This window comes from Moschus berezovskii, chromosome X, assembly GCF_049115385.1.
Source record: "Moschus berezovskii isolate FMDL1 chromosome X, NW_MosBer_1.0, whole genome shotgun sequence".
Lineage (NCBI taxonomy): Eukaryota > Metazoa > Chordata > Mammalia > Artiodactyla > Moschidae > Moschus > Moschus berezovskii.
The window spans coordinates 18580622-18601958 of record NC_142488.1 but is presented as its reverse complement, the minus strand read 5'-3'; the positions used below and the strand labels follow the sequence as shown (position 1 = coordinate 18601958).

At 40.3% G+C, this 21337-nt stretch overlaps 1 non-coding gene across 1 annotated transcript; it reads left to right on the top strand.

The window, feature by feature from the left end:
* The first annotated feature begins 322 nt into the window (after positions 1-322).
* TRNAG-UCC (transfer RNA glycine (anticodon UCC)) lies at positions 323-395 on the top strand. Its single transcript has one exon. It is a non-coding gene; the product is annotated as a tRNA-Gly (tRNA).
* The last annotated feature ends 20942 nt before the right edge of the window (positions 396-21337 follow it).

Genomic DNA, 21337 nt, shown 5'->3' with positions numbered 1-21337 from the left:
CCCACCAATGCAGGAGACACAGGTTTAACCTCTGATCGGGAAGCTCCCACATGATGCAGAGCAACTAAGTGCATATGCCACAACTACTGAGCCTGTGTTCTAGAGCCCAGGAGCCACAGCCACTGAGCCCACGTGCCCAGAGGTGGTGCTCCACAACAAGAGAAAACACCACCATGAGAAGTCCTTGCACCACAGCAAAGAGTGGCTCCCACTCAGCACAACTAAAGAAAAGCCCTCGCAGCAGTGAAGACTCTGAACAGACTAAATAAATAACATTTTTAAAGCTTTTTAAAAAAATAAAAATTAAAATCCTCTCGGGACTTCCCTGATGGTCTAATGGCTAAGACTCTGTGCTTCCAATGCAGGGTGCCCAGGTTCAATCCCTGGTCAGGGAACTAATCCTACATGCTACAACTGAAGATCCTGCATGTGGCAACTAAGAACTCATGTGGCCAAATAAAAAAAAAATTTAAATAATTAAAATCCTTTCAAGCGTACATTATCTTGGTTACTTATGACAGCTATGTGTTAGGATTTGGAGGAGAGTTAAGTTTATAGACAGCTGCATCCATACTAGTTTTGTGATTTGATAGTAATAGATAATATAATTAGAAACACTAGAGTAGCAGAATCAAAGCTTATGTGCATCTCTGAACAGAAAGCAAATGCTATCTTGGGAAAATCCTCCCGTTTGGTTACTGGACATGTTCACTGCTGATCATGTTTCCCCTTTAACTGAAAGAAAAGGCTCTTTGCATCATTTCCCCACCCAGCGTGCAGTTGAGTCAAATGGAGACTATCACTAATGCTCAATCAGCTCATCAGGAAGACTTTACTTTCCATTGATCTCTGTGATCTGTGTGGTTTGGATCTACTGGAAGGGTAGGCTCCCCAAACCCTCATTCATACATCTGAGCCCACCCCACCAAGTCTTGGGAAGGCCAAACTCAATCTGAGAAATGCCCTTGGTCTCTGTCTATGGACCTCCTCTCCAGCTGGACACAGAAGGATCCTCAGCTGCCAAGGAGAGCTCCATCCTGACCACACATGTGAGACATCAAGGAGCCGAAGCAGCTCCAAAAGGAATCTGCAATTAATTATGTTTCACAGATTGCTTTCAGTGGGGGACCAGCTCTTTTCAGGCGCTGGATGAGGCACAGTGTATGACTTTGGCGGGCTTACCTAAGTTACAGATCCATGGGGGGAGTGGAGCACACTAGAGTTGTTTGGAAGCACCCTACTCTTTGTAGGAGAAGAGGTCATAACCAGCCAGGACATTTAGCATGGGAGTCCCACCCTCCTGGGCACATCAGCTCTGTCTTTGAGTCATCAGCATGCAGTGTAGAGAGTTTGGCTGCTTACTGAAAGGGATGGAATTAATGATTTTCTTGTGCTCTGTTGGGCTGGGATTTTCTTACATTTCTGTTACAACAAAGAGTAGCATCTCCCTTTAATAAATCACCAGCCCTATTCTGTAAGCTGGGAGTTAGAAGTGGGAATTGCTACAGGGAGGAGTTAGCCTTACAGGTAATAAATAGCCACCTTCAAGTGTGGTAGAGGGACTAAGAGCCTAGGCTCTGGATTCAAGCTGCCTGGGTTCAACTAGCTTCTTTGGTTACTTGCTGTGTAACTTCAGGCAAGTAGTCATTAACCCCACAAAGCTTCAGTTTCTCTATTTGTAAAATAGGAATGATTTTACCTAAATCATACAGCTAGCTGTTGTGAGGACAAAATGAGATAGTCATTATAACACGCTTACTAGCATAGCATCCATTTAAATACATGTTTCTTAATGTATTGGAATGACTCTCAGTTCAAAAATTTAAATATAACAAAATCATTTTACTATTTGCTTAAATTCAATTTTAGATAGCCATGGTGGAGAAAAATTTGATCTCAGTTACTGAGTCTTCTCTAGGCCACAGCTGTGCAATTGCTTCATGGTCATCAGCCATTCTCCTGTACTGGACATGGTACAAGCTCCCTTTCAAGTTCAGCAGTTCTGGTCCTGCCAAGACACAACTGGATCATGGGACTCTGGCAAAGCTGGAGCCCCTGTTCCTGGGCCTCAGGGGCTCTCTGAGCTTACCAAGGTCTTACTATTTTCCTCAGGCATCCACAAAGGCAGCAAGGATCACAAAACAGCAGACTCTTTCTCTCCCCCAGGGATTTAAAATAGAATGTTCTAAGGTATTTTATGAAAACTATGTCTCTTCCAAGCAAAGCAAGTCCTTCTATTAAGTTCACTAGACTATGCTAAGTTAGTAAGAGAGAAGCTGTTTTGCTTGTGTGGTGATGAAATGAAGCAATGAATAAATCTGTTAGGGATTCAATTTAGTCATTTTCTGCTACACTGCCCAAGATGACTGTGGTTTAATGGGGTGTGCACGACAGAAGGCACAACTTGATTTTACCTAAGATACCTATTTTTTCTTGAATTTTTAAAGATTTTTTTAATTTAGAAAAATATTTAACTTTTCTCCAGAAAAGTTACAAGAACAGTACAACAGATATTTATTCACTTACATTAGTGTTTTGTTAACATTCTGCCACATTTGTACTCTCTCTAGATACAGGTACAGTTGAGTCCCCCTCATATGAATGAGTTCCATTCTGAGAGCATGTTCCTAAGTCCAGTTTATTTATAAGTCCAACAAAGTTAGCCTAGGTACCCAACTAACACAATCAGCTATATAGTACTGTACTGTAATAGGTTAATAATACTTTTCACAGAAATAATACATAAAAAACAAAAAATAAATAAAACATTTTAAATCTTACAGTATAGCACCTTGAAAAGTACAATAGTACAGCACAAAAGCTGACATAGAGGGGCTGGCATCAAGTGAACAGGCAATCGCAGGAGGGAAAGGAGGTGGGAGATGGTAGAGGTGAAGGGTAGGAGATGGAGGGCAAGCTGCAATTTCACTCACGCCTGACACGGATAGCACAGGTTCTGGTTCCTGGCTCAATTCAATTCTATCTGTCCTCTTGAAAAAAACAATCCAGTAACGTGTGGCTGCCTGCCTGCTCAGTCGTAACCGACTCTTTGCGACCCCGTGGACTGCAGTCCACCAGACTCCTCTGTCCATGGGATTTCCAGGCAAGAATACTGGAGTGGGTTGCCTTCTCTCTTTTTTTCTCATCATCTGTGACTCAGTAGCACTGGGCTGCATTCTGAACAGCTGCTACATCCTTCGTGGACTGTTCTACACAGGTCCTGTGCCTCAAAAACTAACAGTGCCTCCTCAGATAAAGAAAATCCCCTGGCCATCTCCTGCATCATGAATCTCTTCAGTTACTTCTTCCCCTTGTCTCTCTTCATCCTTTCTCTGGGCCTCCAGTTCCATCAGGCCTTCATTCATAAGCTGCACATTTACGTCTTTGGAAGTCTGCAATGTGAAGGTTCATATATAAGGGACTTACTGTATAGATATAGATATATTGATATAGAGTTTTAAAGAACCAATTGAGAGTGAGTTGTGGACATGCTGCTGACTAGTTGATGACATTTCAACCTCAGTACTTTTGCATGCATTTTTTATAAACTTGCTTATGAAACTACAATATAATTATCAAAATCAAGAAATTAAACAGTGGTAGATACAATATTATTCTCTACATATAGTCTGTATTCGAATTTCACTAATTGTTCCCAAAATGTCCTTTATAGCATTTTTTACTTTGCAGGATCCAATCCAGGATATGACTTGCTGTATTTTTAGTTATTTTATGGCAGTGAACACTTATGAACACCACTAAAAAACATTAGGAGTCAGAAGTACTGAGTCTAAATGACCTTTTAACCTCTCTGAACTCCAGATATTTCACTTGGTAATGAAGAGGAGTGCTCACCCTTGCCCACCTGCCAAGGTTGTTGCCAGGATCAAATGATGTACCCTCTTCTTTGCGAATGGCAAAGCACTGTGCAAATATGCAGGATGTTCCATACACCCACTTTCAGCTAGTTACCTAGGGCTTAAGTGCAAAAAGTTACTTTCCTGAAGGGATATGGAGGGGTGAGGCAGATTTGGGAAAACGCTGTCAAGAGCTGAACTTGGCAGAGATCATAGCATGACCCCAAAGTCACCTCAGAGCTTTAGGAAATGTCATACTTCTCAGATGACAATTCTTTCTTCTTAATAGAAAAGGATTCTTAAGGCTCTAAAAGTCTGTAATTCTACTTTTGAAGTTTTTCTTCAAAAGTCGATATGTAACTTCCACACAGTAAAGTGCACAGATTTTAGTACTTAGTTTGAATTTTATGGGTGTACACTTTCATTACCCTAAAAGGCTCCCTCATGCCCCTTCTCCATATCTCTTACCCTCACAGTAAGTTTAACTGCTCTTAACATACTGTCGTGTATTTGTCTATCTGTCCTTGAACTTCATGCAAATGGAATCATGTGCTTTTGTGTCTGGCATTTGTTTCTCAACATTCTTGGATAGATTCATCCATATTATTGTGTACAAGAGTATTCTATTCTTTTCTTTATGGCCGTGTAGTATTCCATTTTGCATATGTTGCAAGACTTACCCATTTTACTATTGATGGATATGTGTGTTGTTTCCAGTTTGAGGCTATTATGCATAACGATGCCATTGAATACTTTGTGCATGTCTTCTGGTGGACATAAGAACTCATAGCAGTTGATTAGGTATCAGGAGCTGAACTGCTCATAGAGTGTACCTAGATTCTGCTTTTCCACAGTGTTTACACTCTCACTGACAATGTGAGAGAGTCCTTCCATATCTTCAGCATCACTTAGTGTGTCAGCCTTCCTTTTATGCTTTAGCCAGTCTGGTGGGTATGTAGTGATGTCTCATTGAGCTCTCTTTGCATTTTGGGCATAGATTTGAGGTGCCCAGTGACTATGTCATGGTTGATATGTCTGGACCAGCCTTAGGCAGCTGCTTCCATGAGGAACTGATTAGATGAGCACAAGGAAGGCATCTCAGACCCAGGCTAGGTGACTCCACAAAAGTCAGCATTAGAGAATAACTATTTTCCCCTGGTGACATTTCTGTCATCTGTGGCCACCTGGCATCTTTTGAACACCCACCTTTTATTTGGAGACCTTCCTACATGGATGCTGATTTTTTAAAGATTGAAATCATACATTTGCTTTCCCCAAGTTCAGCTACTTTCCTCCAGAGGTATCTGGATAAGACTCGGATCTGAAAGCCAGTAATGTATGGGAGCAGGTGATATGAGGAACCCATCTCTGGCATCTTCTTTGGAGGCTACAATAGTTGAATTTCAGGTACCTAGTCCCCACTGTAATCTGTGGGAACTGTGGGATCTGTCTGAGAAGTAGCCTGACTCTCTGTGCTGTACCTCCACTCTCTAGAGATTCTGTGAACTTCCTAAATAATCCTTCAAATTTTTTTTTGTGGGGGGAATCATTTAAACTTGGAGAAATGTTCAGTATACATTTCCTAAGAAAAAGAATATTCTCTTAAATAACCACAGTACAGTTATCAACCTCAGGAAATTGAACATTGATATAATATTTTTATTCACTTTACCATTTGTGTTTCAGTTCTGTCAGTTGATCCAATAATGTCTTTTATAGCATAGTACAGGATGCAGACTAGGGTCAGGCACTGCATTTAGTTGTTTAGGTAGTTTCCATTTAAAGAAAATTAGGCATTTCTTTGTGAATATCAACATTCCTGTATAGTCTTTGCTATATAAACATGCTGTAGTATAACCTCCCATTTTTTTCACTGCATGATACGTTATATCAACTTTTCATGTCAATAAAATTGTCCAAACATCGTAATTTTTAACGGTTGTCTAAAATGTATTATTTCAGCAGTCACTTGTTGATTGCTGCTTAGATTGTTTCCATTGAAAGAAAATTATAATCAGCTTTATAGTAGTGATTACTGGGTATTTACTCATGTTTAGAGAAAATTCTCCATTGACTGAAGTGTGTGATTACACATACCTCCCAACTTCTATTGTCTGTGCCTGAGGGAATCCATCTTCTGACCTCAGGGATTGCTGTTTTCTGCGTCCTCACAGTGGCAGTGGTGCAGAAGAAATAAAATGCCTCTAGGGCTGATGTTGAAAATCTCAAAATTAAAGTGACTACAAATGTCACAGCACTTGATCCCAGAGGCCAAGAATCATCATCTGCTGATATTTGAAGGGACAGAGGGAGCCCAGTCTAAGTGTTCTTAAAAGGTATTTACACTGTTATTTTGGACATAATGCTATTGTACACTTAATAGACTATAGTCCCGTAAACATAACATTTGTATGCACTGGAAAACTAAAAATTTTGCTGTATTGTAATCCTTGATGTATTGCAATGGTCTGGAACTGAACCTGCAAAACCTCTGTTCCATTCCGTTCCGTCGCTCAGTCGTGTCCGACTTTTTGCAACCCTGTGGACTGTAGCCTACCAGGCTTCTCCGTCCATGGGATTCTCCAGGCAAGAATACTGGAGTGGGTTACCAAAAACCTCTGTGGTCTGTCTATATTTGCTGGTTCAAATTCTTTGAAAATTAAGGTGCTAAAGTTGAGTAATCTTGGCGTCTTGCTTTACACATAATACAATAGCTGTAAAGTTCAAACATGCATATTAAATAAGTGCTTTACTTATGAATGGACATTAATGAGTTATCTAGGTATTGTTGTTGTTCAGTCATGTCTGACTCTTTGCAACCCCATGGACTGCAACATGCCAGGCTTCCCTGTCCATCAACAATTCCTAGAGCTTGCTCAAACTCATGTCCATCGAGTCAGTGATGCCATCCAACCATCTCATCCTCTACCGTCCCCTTCTCCTCCTGCCCTCGATCTTGCCCAGCATCAGGGTCTTTTCCAGTGAATTGGCTTTTCCCATCAGGTGGCCAAAGTATTGGAGTTTCAGCTTCAACATCAGTCCTTCCAATGAATATTCAGGACTGATTTCCTTTAGGATTGACCGGTTTGATCTCCTTGCTGTCCAAGGAGCTCTCGGGAGTCTTCTCCGACACCACAGTTCGAAAGTATCAATTCTTGGTGCTCAGCTTTCTTTATGGTCCAACTCTCACATCCATGCACAACTACTGGAAAAACCAGAGCTTTGACTAGATGGACCTTTGTTGGCAAAGTGATGTCTCTGCTTTTTAATAAGTTGTCTAGGTTGATCATAGGTTTTCTTCCAAGGAGCAGGTATCTTTTAATTTCATGGCTGCAGTCACCATCTGCAATGATTTTGGAGCCCCCCAAAATAAAGCCTTCCACTGTTTCCATTGTTTCTCCATCAATTTGCCATGAAGTGATGGGACCAGATGCCATGATCCTCATTTTTTGAATGTTGAGTTTTAAGCCAGCTTTTTCACTCTCCTTTCCATATACCTATCACAAAATAAGTATCTTTGTAAGTGTAAACTAAAGGGTGATTCATACGCCCCTCTCCATTGTTCTTCTCTATTGTATTGTTTTTTGTTTTTAATTTTGCCTGTGCTGTGAAGCATGTGAGATCTTAATTCCCCTGACCAGGAATTGAACCCTCACCCCCTGCATCAGAAGCATGGAGTCTTAACCACTGGACCTCCAGGGAAGTCCCTCTATTGTGCTTTGATGATATCAACAGTAGTTTCCCATATCCATTTTCTCTATGAGATTTGCTTATTTTGTTATGTGAAAAGACTAATGTATTTAAATTAACTTAGAAATCATGCCCTGTAAAACCCTCTTAGTAGCTGACAAGAAACCACATTGTCACTGATATTTCTAAGTCGTGAGGATGCTTTGGAAGAAGCTTTTCAAATTTAGATGGGTATATGAAATGGGAGCCTCCTGTTCTCTAGGGTGGGGTTCACATTTGTGTAGTGCTAGTAATTTGAAATGGAAGCTTTTCCAGAAGGCAGTGTGACTTTGTGTGCTTGTCAGGAAAAAAAAAAGAGAGAGAGAGAGCCCAAAACAAAACAAAAAGAAGCCCCAGAACCCTACACAAGTGCGTGCTCAGTTGCTCAGCTGTGTCCCCCTCTTTGCAACACAAAGTTTGCTCCCATGCTAAAGATGCCTGAACTTTTCTAAGAAGCAGATGGACAGTGAAAGCAGTTAGTGCTGGCTATGACATCTACCCAGCCCCAACTCTTCGCACTTCCCAGCCTGCTTGTCCCTCACAAAGGCTCACTCCCCAAAGCCCGTCCTGGAAGCACCCTAGGAATATTTTTGACCTCCAGTGCGAATTGAAATGTTTGCTTTATACAAGATTACGACATGGAGTTTAATGGGCTGCGAACGTTAAAGTGAGGACAAAACAGATCAGTAGATGACTTCCCTGCAGACTTGTGTAGAAATCAGAACAATGGAAAAGACAGGGAATGGAATGGCACTTGTAGAAGTTGGGTCTACCAGCTGTTTCAGCAATGAAACCCTCTATAGGAGATTACAGAGCTTTGAAAAAGGTTCATCACACTTTAAAGCAGCTGATCTCAACTCCAGGGGATATAGAGGAATTACTGGGAAGGACTTTCAAATGAAAACTTTGCCTACTTTGAGGGCTTCTGAAGTTCCTTTCAATTGCGGTGCAGGCTGGATATCTTGCTTTTGCTCCCCAGATCCATCCTCCTTCACTTTGCTGTGTACCCGTGTGAACTACATCACCAGACTCCCTTGCCCTCACTTTTCTGGTTGCCTTCAGCCAACTGGGGGTACTGGCATGACGCTGTGGGGCAGGAGAGAATGAGGTCAGGGGATTTATTCTCCAGGCCCCTCCCTGCCAGGTCAACCGGGATTGCTGGTTTGTGTGGTGGAAGAAACAGCTCCCGCAAGATGGCTGCTCCCATTGCTGCTCTCTGGGCTCTGCTGACTGTTCTCTTCTTCGTCCTTCCCTCAGGAATGGTACTGGCTCCCTGCTGTTACTTGCCCTGTAGTACTGAGCTCTCCTTTGGGATTTCCCTAAACCCTGACCATCTCTCTGCAAGTGGTCTCTTCCTTAAACTCTCCTCAACTCCTTCTAATAGAGTGTGCCTCCTGCTTTTGGCTTGTTGGTGGGTGCCTGGTGGGGACTGGGTGAGGTTGTGGGTGGCTCTTTGTGGAGTAAAGAGCTCTCTAGGTGATCCTAACTCCCATTTGCTTCCCTGCCTGCTCTTCTCCAGCCCTCACCCCCTTCAGAATAGCAATGAAGCCCAAGTCAGAAAGAAGCACAGGGTAGAAGGAAAGGAGGGAATGGAGCAAAGAGAGGAGGAGGCCACCATGTTCCTTTCTCTTTAGGGTCTGTAGAAACCTTGATGAGTCTGGAAGCAAGTACTGGGCAGCAAAGACCCAACTTTCCAATTTGTAAAATCAACTTGGATGTGGCTGTTCATTAGACTACTACATATTCTGCCTTAAAAGAGAAAACAGTACACAGGAAACATTACTCTCCTTTTCCCCTTACTGACTATTGCAACTAATAAGCCTGTGCATTAGTCACTGTACTAATGAGTAGTTTTACCCTGGCCCTCAGTGAACTAGGCCAGAGAGGGGCCCTGCAAACTCTTGGAAAACCTCATGAAAAATTTTGTCCTTGTTGACCCATTAGCAGAGAGGTGAGATGTGCCAGGGGCCGAGGTTTATAGACTGTAGCTATATTTGGAAATTTAATTATTTTTCTCAAAATCTCAAGTGAAAAAAGTTAAGAATTTTATAGTAATACAATCAAAATAGCACATTCCAAGACCTAATGTGTTCTCATCTTTCATTGGCCTCTAAGATTTTCACAGTCCAGAAAAGCAAGCAAGGGAAAAACTGTTTCAGCAGGCCCTCTACATCAGTGGTTCTCAACCAGGGGTGACTGTGCCCCCGGGGCCACAGACACTTGGCTATGTCTGGAGACATTTTTGATTATTACCACTGGAGTGAGGAATCTATTGGCATCTAGTGGAGAGAGACCAGGGATGCTGCTAAACGCCCCACAATGCACAGGGCGACCTCCCCAACAAAGAATGATGCAGCCCCAAATGTCAATAGTGCCGAGGTTGAGAAATACTTCTCTGTATTAAAATTACAGCTCCATCAGCAAGGAAATTAGTGCTAAACAATCTTCATAACTTGACTATTTAAAAACCACACTCCAATGAAGTTAGGTAGCCCTAGTTTACCAATATCATATAAATCACTCATTAAATCTTATTGCCTTAGAGTTTGGAGAAGGAAATGGCAACCCACTCCAGTGTTCTTGCCTGGAGAATCCCAGGGACGGGGGAGCCTGGTGGGCTTCCGTCTATGGGGTCGCACAGAGTTGGACACGACTGAAGTGACTTAGCAGCAGCAGCAGCAGCCTTAGAGTTTGTGGTGTTTTGATAATGGCAAGTTCATTGCATTTTTTTGTGTGAAAAATCAACATTTTTCAAAATAGAAACAAGGCTAGTTGGTCAGATGGAATAAAATCATTTGAGCACATGGAGTTTTTTTTTTCTTCCTTAAATTGCCTCTCTAATCAAAAGCATTTTCTCTTCAGATTGTGGTTCTAACTGAAGAGATGCCCAGCCCCAAAGGATATAGTCTGAGGTTCAGAGTGCAGACCAAGGAAAGAGTAGTGGGATTAACATCTTAACCATCAGGAACTGCAAAGAAGAGATGAGAATCTAGTGCTATTTGGGAAGGATTGTACCAGACACAAAGGTATCAGATGTCTTGTCTCCTTTCCACCCAAAATAGTTCTGGCTTGAACATGAGGTCCTCAAGGTGTCCTCGAGTAAAGAGGAAAAAATCTGTTCTGGGAATTGACTACTGTTAACCACCCCCAACCCCTCCTCTCCCCAACTATTGAGGTTTGCTGGTAAAAGAAGAGGCCAAAAGTGTCTTATACTGTTTGTCACTAAGGCACATGGTGTGCTTGTTAAAAAACAAAACAAAAACCCTTTTGTTAAACCTTACTCTGTACCGGGGAAGCAGGTTCAGAAAGAGTTAAAGAGCTATTAAAAAAGCTAAAAGCCTTTTATGGCAAAGAAAAATCAAGCCTGGTATTAAAATTAATGAAGAAGCTGGAAGAGCACAGACAAAAATGCTGGAAGGATGGAGATAGAGAAACTATTTTAAGGTCAGTCTCCAAGAAGATGGAGAAAACAAATGTGAGCAGGTAGAAGGAAATGCCAATCTCTCCAAATTAATTTATCCAAAAGAAGGACCTCATTTCTTGGAAAAACTGCAAATTTGCAACTCCAAATACCATTCTTCTGAGTCTATTAGAAGAATCAGTTCAAGGACTTCAGCAATTCCAGAGTTTGAAGAGCACTTGAGAGTCTGTTGAATTTCTGCTCTTCAAAGGAACGTTCCTAGAAGCAGAAACTGGTCTGCTCAGACTGACAATGCTAAAATGATGAAGAGCTCAGATAGGCTTAAACTGCAGGAATGTAACAAGGTTGTTTGAGTAATGGATAGTGGATGAAACTCACTGCCAAACTTGTGTAACTTGGCTTTGTGGACCACCCAAGCCCAGCTCCCTGCCAGGTGAGGGTATGGGGAAGGGTGTGGCTATCATGACTGACCCCAACTATACAGTCCATCATAAGTGAGCTATCTAATATTTAAGAATGTTCTAATTTCTGAGCCCATGAGGTCCTATTAGAAGATGGTGGTGAATTGGGGCCAACAAAGTTAATAATAGTGGATAAAAGATCTCTAAAAATACTAATGATCTTTATTATGGAATCTACTTTTCAAAGATAAACTAGTCAGTGGTTTATCCTAATCAAAGAGACAACAAAGACGGTGATTAAAACAGTTGAAAATACTGAAGTAGTTATTTGAAAGCAACAAACTATATAAAGTAGAAAAAAGAATTTAATGTGGTAGCAACTAATTAGCAAGAAAGTAAAGACGGTCATGCCCTAATGGGAATAAACATAACAACAATATCTGACATTTATTCACTTCTAATCCTGTGCCAGAGATTGCTAGGGCTTTTATTAACATGATTGTACTGAATCTCCCTCACGGCCCTATAAAGTGGATACCATTACCCTCATTTCATAGATAAGACTTTGAGATGCAAAAACTTGAAGTAACATGCCCAGGTTCCCATAACTACAAAGCAGCAGATCTGTGATATGAATCCACGTCTGTCTAATTCTAAAGTCCAAGCTGTTAAACACTATATTCTACTGGCACAAACTTCTGGCCCTGTGGTGGAGGAGGATACCCCGGAGAACAGCGGAAGTTTCATCATTTGGGTTTTTAGACTGAACAAAATATTAGTATGTGTGTCATAGGAAGTAATCTCTAATGGCTCAGGGGTGGGTTAGAATAATATCTGCAACTTCCATTTTTGAATGTTAAGGACTCTGAATCCACAGCACTCGTCATTTAATGTGGCCCATTGCAGCTTTCACAGCCCTTTACACACACTTTCTCAGCTGATCCTCACTGAAACCTTGTGAGGTAAGCAGGTCACATGTTACTATGCCTCTTCTCAAAGATGTGATAGGCAGTCCCATCAGAAATGAAGCACTGCCCAGTTACTTATCATCAAAAATATGTGGGAGGAGGGGGAAATGTGATTCCAAAAAAGTTGCTTATTTCAACCCTGAGCATTTCATAGGAGTTTATAATTTATTTCCATAACAGTATGATTGCTTCCTTTTCAACAGGCTTTGACTCACTCAAAGGAATGTATTCCATTACAAGTCTGCTGGCTTCAGGCTTTATGTAGAACCACTTGGTTCCCATGACGACCAGAACTAACAAAACACAAACCATGAACTCTTTCAATACTGGTCACTAACTTACTTCTAACAGTCCACTTCAAAACTGTGGAAGCTGTTGGTGTTTCTGAGGGAGTATATGTTCCTATCTTCATTCAGAAGTGTTCCTCCTAGTTTGAAAATAATCTCAAGACATCTGCTTTGGGTTCAAGGGAAACTTGTCTCTGTGGCTAAAGAGCTTTTAGAGAGCAGTGTCTTCAGTCATGTTATTCTATTCTTTTAAACTTGCATTTCTCATATCAAATGACTTTTAGAGCTGGTTGAGGCCAAAAAAAAAAAGTAATAATATATTTAAGTTTACCATTAGCACAATCTTTACAGCATTTATTAAGTGCCTGACCCTTATCAAAAGATGGTTTATTCACTATATAAAAAGGCTATACCAATTTTTTTAAGGCTATAGGATAATATGCTTGAATTTTCAAAAGATGGGATAATTTCTAAGATACCATACAACCTCACTGGCTACAACTAAATGAGAAACTTGAGGAAAGAGAGGCAGGGAAGTTTAATTTGAAATGGTTTTTCTAAATTGTGGTGAAACTCTGTTTTTTTTTCTGCTCAGCATCCATCCCCTAATCTTCTGATAACAATATGACTCTCCTTGGGTGACCACTCTATCCCACCCTCAGTCCTCTAATTCAGGTAGAGTTGACACCATTCCAGTATGAAGGATGGGCATGTGCCACAAGCCTGGCCAATCAAAGTAACACACCTATTTGAATATGGGGATAAGTTTAAGGAAAGGTGTATGACCAACATCAGGTCAATCTGAGCCAATACGATTCAATTACACAATTTCTGTTGGAGTTCTTGGAATGAAAGGGAGTTGTTGGGGTTGCTGGACAGCTGTATGAAAACCTAGAGCTTCTGGCAGCTATCTTGCTACCATGAGGAGACAGTCACTTCAGAATGCAATCTACTTAGTGGGAAAACAGAGAGATATGGAAGGAGCAAGACAAATTTCTGATGACACTGTTTGAGCCCCTAGATCAAGACTTGCCTGAAGTCAGTCTCTGGACTTTTCAGTTATTTGATGAATACATTCCTTTTCTCCTTAACTTTAATTGGATTTGTTATTTGCAACTGAAAAAGTCATGATCTTTTTCAATAATGTAGTAAAAGATCTACATTATTTTAAATGCATGCAATAATTAAATGTAAGCTAGAAAGTAGAAAAGATCTCCAGGGACCCTGTTTCAATGATTAGATAATTATGGCATCTAATAAGCCTAATTAATTCCCTTGTCGTCAATCCCTTGGAGGAGGTTTATTTGCTTAAATCTTTTAGAGATCTAATTTATGATTGTAATTTATGCTCCTAAGAAATAGTTTCCTCAGAAGGGATACATTTTGACTCCCATTAACTACATCAGTGGGATTTTATGTAGAAGGCTCATGTTATCTTTCTCAGCCTGACAGGGACAATCCTGATCATGGACAATCCTAACCTTCCAAGAGAAAAATGGAAAACATCCTATTTTTCAGTCTTCAACTTCAATTATTATCATATTTTTAATATTTATTATTTATTTGGGTGTGCTGGGTCTTAGCTGCATCACATGGGATCTTTAGTTGAGGTATGTGAAAACTCTTAGTTGTAGCATGTGAGATCTAGTTCCCTGAACAGGGATTGAACCCAGGTCCCCTACATTGGAAGCATGGAGTCTTAGCCACTGGACCACCAGGGAAGTCCCAAGATATTATTACATTTAATAAACTTTTAAAATAAACTTTTGCTCCCTAAATCACTGCATAGTTCTTTTAAATTATAAAACATTCGGGGAACCAACCAAAAAAACCCTGAAAAACACTGTGATTATCTTGTTTTTCTTTAAACATCTTCAGAACCATAAAAATTTTTCTATTTATTGTCATCTATTTTAGGGGGTTAATATATTCACTGTAGTAAATTCTCTAGAGTATTAATACAACACAAAATGTTACTTTATGACAGGAATTCACAACCCTGGCTCCCAATTAGAATTACCTGGGTAGCTTTTCAAACATACTAAATGCCATGGTCCCACCCTAGACCAACTGAATCAGAATTTTTTGGAGTAGGGTCCTGGCATTTGTGTTTTTTAGAAGCTCCCCAGGTGATTTTAAGGTCCAGCCAGAGCTAAGAACAATTGCATTGTTGGAAATATTGACTAGAATTCTATGATTTGTTTTAGTAAGGAATCATTTTAAAATGCCCTTAATTCCTAAAGATGGAATTTTGAAGAATTATGTGTCTATATACACATACACAAACACATAAGGCACATTGTATATTTGAACAACTCCTTTATGTTCTTGGGTATATTGAAGCACTTTTCATGAAACCTGTTACTTTGAAGTCTTTCAAAGGGATATATAGGAGGCTAGCTATCTGCCATGTGTTGGAACATCATTCTTTCTTAAAGGTGAATTATTTCTGTTGTTACCCTCAGATACTGTCTATTTGAAATTGCCTAGTTCTACAACTGTTTGTTCAGTTCAGTTCAGTCGCTCGGTTATGTCCAACTCTTTGTGACCCCGTGGATGGCAGCATGCCAGGCCTCCCTGTCCATCACCAACTCCAGGAGTTTACTCAAACTAATGTCCATTGAGTCGGTGATGTCATCCAACCATCTCATCCTCTGTCGTTCCCTTCTCCTCCTGCCTTCAATCTTTCTCAGCATCAGGGTCTTTTCAAATGAGTCAGTTCTTTGCATCAGGTGGCCAAAGTATTGGAGTTTCAGCTTCAGCATCAGTCCTTCCAATTAATATTCAGGACTGATTCCTTCAGGATGGATTGGTTGGATCTCCTTGCAGTCCAAGGGACTCTCAAGAGTCTTCTCCAACACCACAGTTCAAAAGCATCAATTCTTCGGTGCTCAGCTTTTATAATCCAACTCTCACATACATACACAACTACTGGAAAAACCATAGCTTTGACTAGACGGACTTTGTTGGCAAAGTAATGTCTCTGCTTTTTAATATGCTGTCTAGGTTGGTCATAGCTTTTCTTCCAAGAAGCAAGCATCTTTTAATTTCATACTGCAGTCACCATATTCAGTGATTTTGGAGCCACCCCCCCAAAATAAAGTCTCTCTGTTTCCACTGTTTCCCCATCTATTTGCCATGAAGTGATGGGACCAGATGCCATGATCTTGGTTTTCTGAATGTTGAGTTTTAAGCCAACTTTTTCACTCTCCTCTTTCACTTTCACCAAGAGGCTCTTTAGTTCTTTGGTGTCATCTGCATATCCAAGGTTACTGATATTTCTTCTGGCAATCTTGATTCCAGCTTGTGCTTCATCCAATCCAGCATTTCTCATGATGTACTCTGCATATAAGTTAAATAAGCAGGGTGACAATATACAACCTTGACGTACTCCTTTCCTGATTTGGAACCAGTCTGTTGTTCCATGTCCAGTTCTAACTGTTTCTTCCTGACCTGCATACAGATTTCTCAGGAGGCAGGTCAGGTGGTCTGGTATTTCCATTGCTTTAAGAATTTTCCACAGTTTGTTGTGATCCACACAGTCAAAGGCTTTGGCATAGTCAATAAAGCAGAATTAGATCTTTTTCTGGAACTCTCTCATTTTTTCTATGATCCAGCAGATGTTGGCAATTTGATCTCTGGTGCCTCTGCCTTGTCTGAATCCAGCTTGAACATCTGGATGGTTCACATGCTGTTGAATCCTGGCTTGGAAAATTCTGAGCATTACTCCACTAGCGTGTGAGAAGAGTGCAATTTTATGGTAGTCTGAGCATTCTTTGGCATTGCCTTTCTTAGGGATTGGAATGAAAACTGACCTTTTCCAGTCCTGTGGCCACTGCTGAGTTTTCCAAATTTGCTGGCATACTGAGTGCAGCACTTTCAAAGCATCATCTTTAGGATTTGAAATAGCTCAACTGGAATTCCATCACCTCCACTAGCTTTGTTTGTAGTGATGCTCCCTAAGGCCCACTTGACTTCACATTCCAGGATGTCTGGCTCTAGGTGAGTGATCACACCATCGTGATTAGCTGGGTCATGAAGATTTTATTTTTGTATAGTTCTGTGTATTCTTGCCACCTCTTCTTTGTCAACTTTCCTCAATAGAGTGCATACTTACTATTTTTCCAACTCTAAGTAGCTTCTGTGTTTAGAGGGAGACTTATGGTTACTGTCTCAGATGCTATTACCTTCTTTTTGCTCCTAAATAATACATAAAACCTAAGAAGACCCAAAGAAACCTTTAGTCAGAGAGAGCTAGAATAAGGTGGCAGGATGAAGCCAATCACAGAATCTCTTTTTCTTAATAGGAACAAAAAGGAACTTTTTTTCAAAATGGAAAAAATGTACCAGCAACAACCACAGAAGAAAAGAAGTATTAGCTGCTGTCAAAAAAAAAAAATTGAAAAGATCATATATCATGACCAAGTGGGCTTTATCCCAGCGATGCAAGCATCCATTTATGATAAAAAAAACCCTCCAGAAAGCAGGCATAGAAGGAATATACCTCAATGTAATAAAAGCCATATATGATAAACCCACAGCAAACATTATCCTCCATGGTGAAAAATTGAAAAGATTTCCCCTAAAGTCAGGGACAAGACAACGATGCACACTCTCACCACTACTATTCAACATAGTTTTGAAAGTTTTAGCCACAGCAATCAGAGAAGGAAAAGAAATAAAAAGAATCCAGATTGGGAAAGAAGAAATAAAACTCTCACTGTTTGCAGATGACATGATCCTCTACATAGAAAACCCTAAAGACTCCACCAGAAAATTACTAGAGCCAATCAATGAATATAGTAAATTTGCAGGATATAAAATTAACACACAGAAATCCCTTGCATTCCTATACACTAAGAATGAGAAAACAGAAAGAGAAATTAAGGAAACAATTCCATTCATCATTGTAATGAAAACAAGAAAATACTTAGGAATAAAGCTGCCTAAAGAAACAAAAGACCTATATATAGAAAACTCTAAAACACTGATGATAGAAATCGAAGATGATACAAATAGATGGAGAAATATACCATGTTCATGGATTGGAAGAATCAATACAGTGAAAATGAGCATACTATCCAAAGCAATCTATAGATTCAATGCAATCCCTATCAAGCTACCAATGGTATTTTTCAGAGAATGAGAACAAATAAATTCACAATTTGTATGGAAATACAAAAAACCTCAAATAGCCAAAGCAATCTTGAGAAAGAAGAATGAAACGGGAGGAATCAACCTGCCTGACTTCAGACTATACTACAAAGCTACAGTCATCAAGACAGTGTAGTACTGGCACAAAGACAGAAATATAGATCAATGGCACAAAATAGAAAGCCCAGAGATATATCCACACACGTGTGGACACCTTATCTTTGACAAAGGAGGCAAGAATATACAATGGAGAAAAGACAATCTCTTTAACAAGTGGTGCTGGGAAAACTGGTCAACCATTTGTAAAAGAATGAAACTAGAACATTTCTAACACCATACACAAAAATAAATCAAAATGGATTAAAGATCTAAATGTAAGACCAGAAACTATAAAACTCCTAGAGGAGAACATAGGCAAAACACTCTCCAACATAAATCACAGCAGGATCCTCCATGACTCACCTCCTGGAGTAATGGAAATAAAAGTAAAGATAAACAAATGGGACCTAATTAAACTTAAAAGGTTCTGCACAACGAAGGAAAGTATAAGCAAGGTGAAAAGACAGCCTTCAGAATGGGAGAAAATAATAGCAAACGAAGCAACTGATAAAGGATTAATCTCAAAAATATACAAGCAACTCCTGCAGCTCAATTCCAGAAAAATAAGCAACCCAATCAAAAAATGGGCCAAAGAACTAAACAGACATTTCTCCAAAGAAGACATAAAGATGGCTAACAAACACATAAAAAGATGCTCAACATCACTCATAATCAGAGAAATGCAAATCAAAACCACAATGAGGTACTATCTCATGCCAGAATGGCTATCAAAAAGTCTACAAATAATAAATGCTGGAGAGGGTGTGGAGAGAAAGGAACCCTCTTACACTGTTAGTGGGAATGCAAACTAGTACAGCCACCATGGAGAACAGTGTGGAGATTCCTTAAAAAACTGGAAAGAGAACTGCCATATGACCCAGTAATCCCACTGCTGGGCATACACACCGAGGAAACCAGAATTGAAAGAGACACATGTACCCCAGTGTTCATCATAGCACTATTTACAATAGCCAGGACATGGAAGCAACCTAGATGTCCATCAGCAGATGAATGGATAAGAAAGCTGTGGTACATATACACAATGGAATATTACTCAGCTCTTAAAAGAATGCATTTGAATCCATTCTAATGAGGTGGATGAAACTGGAGCCTATTATACAGAATGAAGTAAGTCAGAAAGGAAAACACTAATACAGTATATTCATGCAATTTAGAAAGATGGTAAGGATGACCCTATATGCGAGACAGCAAAAGAGACACAGATGTAAAGAACAGATTTTTGGACTCTGTGGGAGAAGGAGAGTGTGGGATGATTTGAGAGAATAGCATTGAAACATGTATATTATCATATGTGAAATAGATCACCAGTCCAGGTTCAATGTAGGAGACAGGGTGCTCAGGGCTGGTGCTCTAGGATGACCCTGAAGGATGGGATGGGAAGGCAGGTGGGAGGGGGTTTCAGGATGGGGAACACATGTACACCCATGGCTGATTCACGTGAATGTATGGCAACAACCACCACAATATTTGAAAGCAATTAGCCTCCAATTAAAATAAATTTTAAAAAATTAAAAAAAAAACAAGAAGAAGAAAGAAAAAAATAGTGGCCAGAAGAAGCAATAGGTAATTTGGGCTCTTATTCTGGCTCAGTGATGTGCTGGAGCTGATGGTCTAACCTTCAGGGATTTTTTTCAAGCCAGGTATTAGAAATTAAAAATTAAATGACATAATGATATAAACTTACAATTAGGTAAATTTATTTATGACTTTTGCTTTAAATGTCTCAAAAGCATTGCTTCCTAATTGTTTTACTTTCTTTTACTATTTCTTATACCCTTGACAGTATTTGCATCTATTTTATCTATATGGTGGAAATACTCTAATGTGCTATGTTATGGCTTCCCAGGTGGTTCAATGGTAAAGACTCTGTCTGCCAATGCAGGAGACTCAGGAGACACAGGTTTGATCCCTGGATTGAGAAGATCCCCTGGAGAAGGAAATGGCAACCTGCTCCAGTACTCTTGCCTGGAGAATCCCATGGGGTCGCAAAGAGTCAGACACAACTGAGAGACTGAGCATGCATGCCTGGGCTATGTTATAGAATGCTTTGTGTTCCAATTATACATTTAGTAATGTCATATTGGTAACTTGAAATTGGCTCTGATGGGAGTATTTATACTATGGAAATTGGCATGCACTATACATTAGGGACGGAGAAGGCAATGGCAAGCCACTCCAGTACTCTTGCCTAGAAAATCCCATGGATGGAGGAGCCTGGTAGGCTGCAGTCCATAGGATCGCTATGAGTCGGACATGACTGAGCGACTTCACTTTCACTTTTCACTTTCACACATTGGAGAAGGAAATGGCAACCCACTCCAGTGTTCTTGCCTGGAGAATCCCAGGGACAGGGGAGCCTGGTAGGCTGCCGTCTATGGGGTCGCACAGAGTCGGACACAACTGAAGTGACTTAGCAGCAGCATACATTAGGGACTTTTACAAGCCAGTTGCCAAACATTTACCACCAACGACTGCTCTTAACCTCGCTCCTACCTCCACCGACAATCATGTGAAGTGGTACGGGGGGAGAATACAGTGCAAGACAAAAACCCAAATTCTCACCAGTAACTCTCAGTCTAGACAGAAGTGAATTGATGAAGAAAGTAAGAAACCCTAGGAAAAATCAAGGAGAAGACCTGAGTGTTTCATCAGAGATAAAAAAAAAAAAACAACCCTGAGTATGCCATTTACCATGCATGCTGTGCGCTAAGTTGCTTTGGTTGTATCCGACTCTTTGCAATCCCATGGGCTATAGCCCACCAGGCTTCTCTGTCCATGGAGTTCTCCAAGCAAGAATACTGCAGTGGGTTGCAATGCCCTCCTCCAGGGGATCTTCCCGACCCAGGGATAGAACCCACATCTCTTACATTTCCTGCACTGGCAGGCAGGTTCTTTACCACTAGTGCCACCTGTGAAGCAAACTGGGAGTGTAATTCCAAGCCTAAGGATACAACATGTTAAAACAGGTTATGTCTCCAAGTATGAGGTCTGAACTCCTAGCACAGAACATAGAAGAAATTCTTAAAGAGAATTCATGTTCCCCAACAAAGGGAGCACCAAACTCCAGCTGAACTATATACATCTACCCCATGACCTTATCATCAGTATAGAGAAAAGAATATTGAACATCATATTTAGACCTCCAACTTGGCTATCTGAGGAAGATAAATGAGTTTTAGGTAAGTTAGAAGAGGGTCAAAAATCACTTCTACATGTCAAGAAAACTGAAGGTCTAGACACCTGGCAACACTGAAAATAAGCAAATGAAAATAAGATTAAAAAAAAAAGATGAAATGCTAAAACTGCAGATGTGGCTAAAAAGGGAGATGTCAAAGTTAAGGAAACAAATTGAGGACCAGAAAAATATTACTAGAGGTTGAATAATTAGAAATGGCAAGAA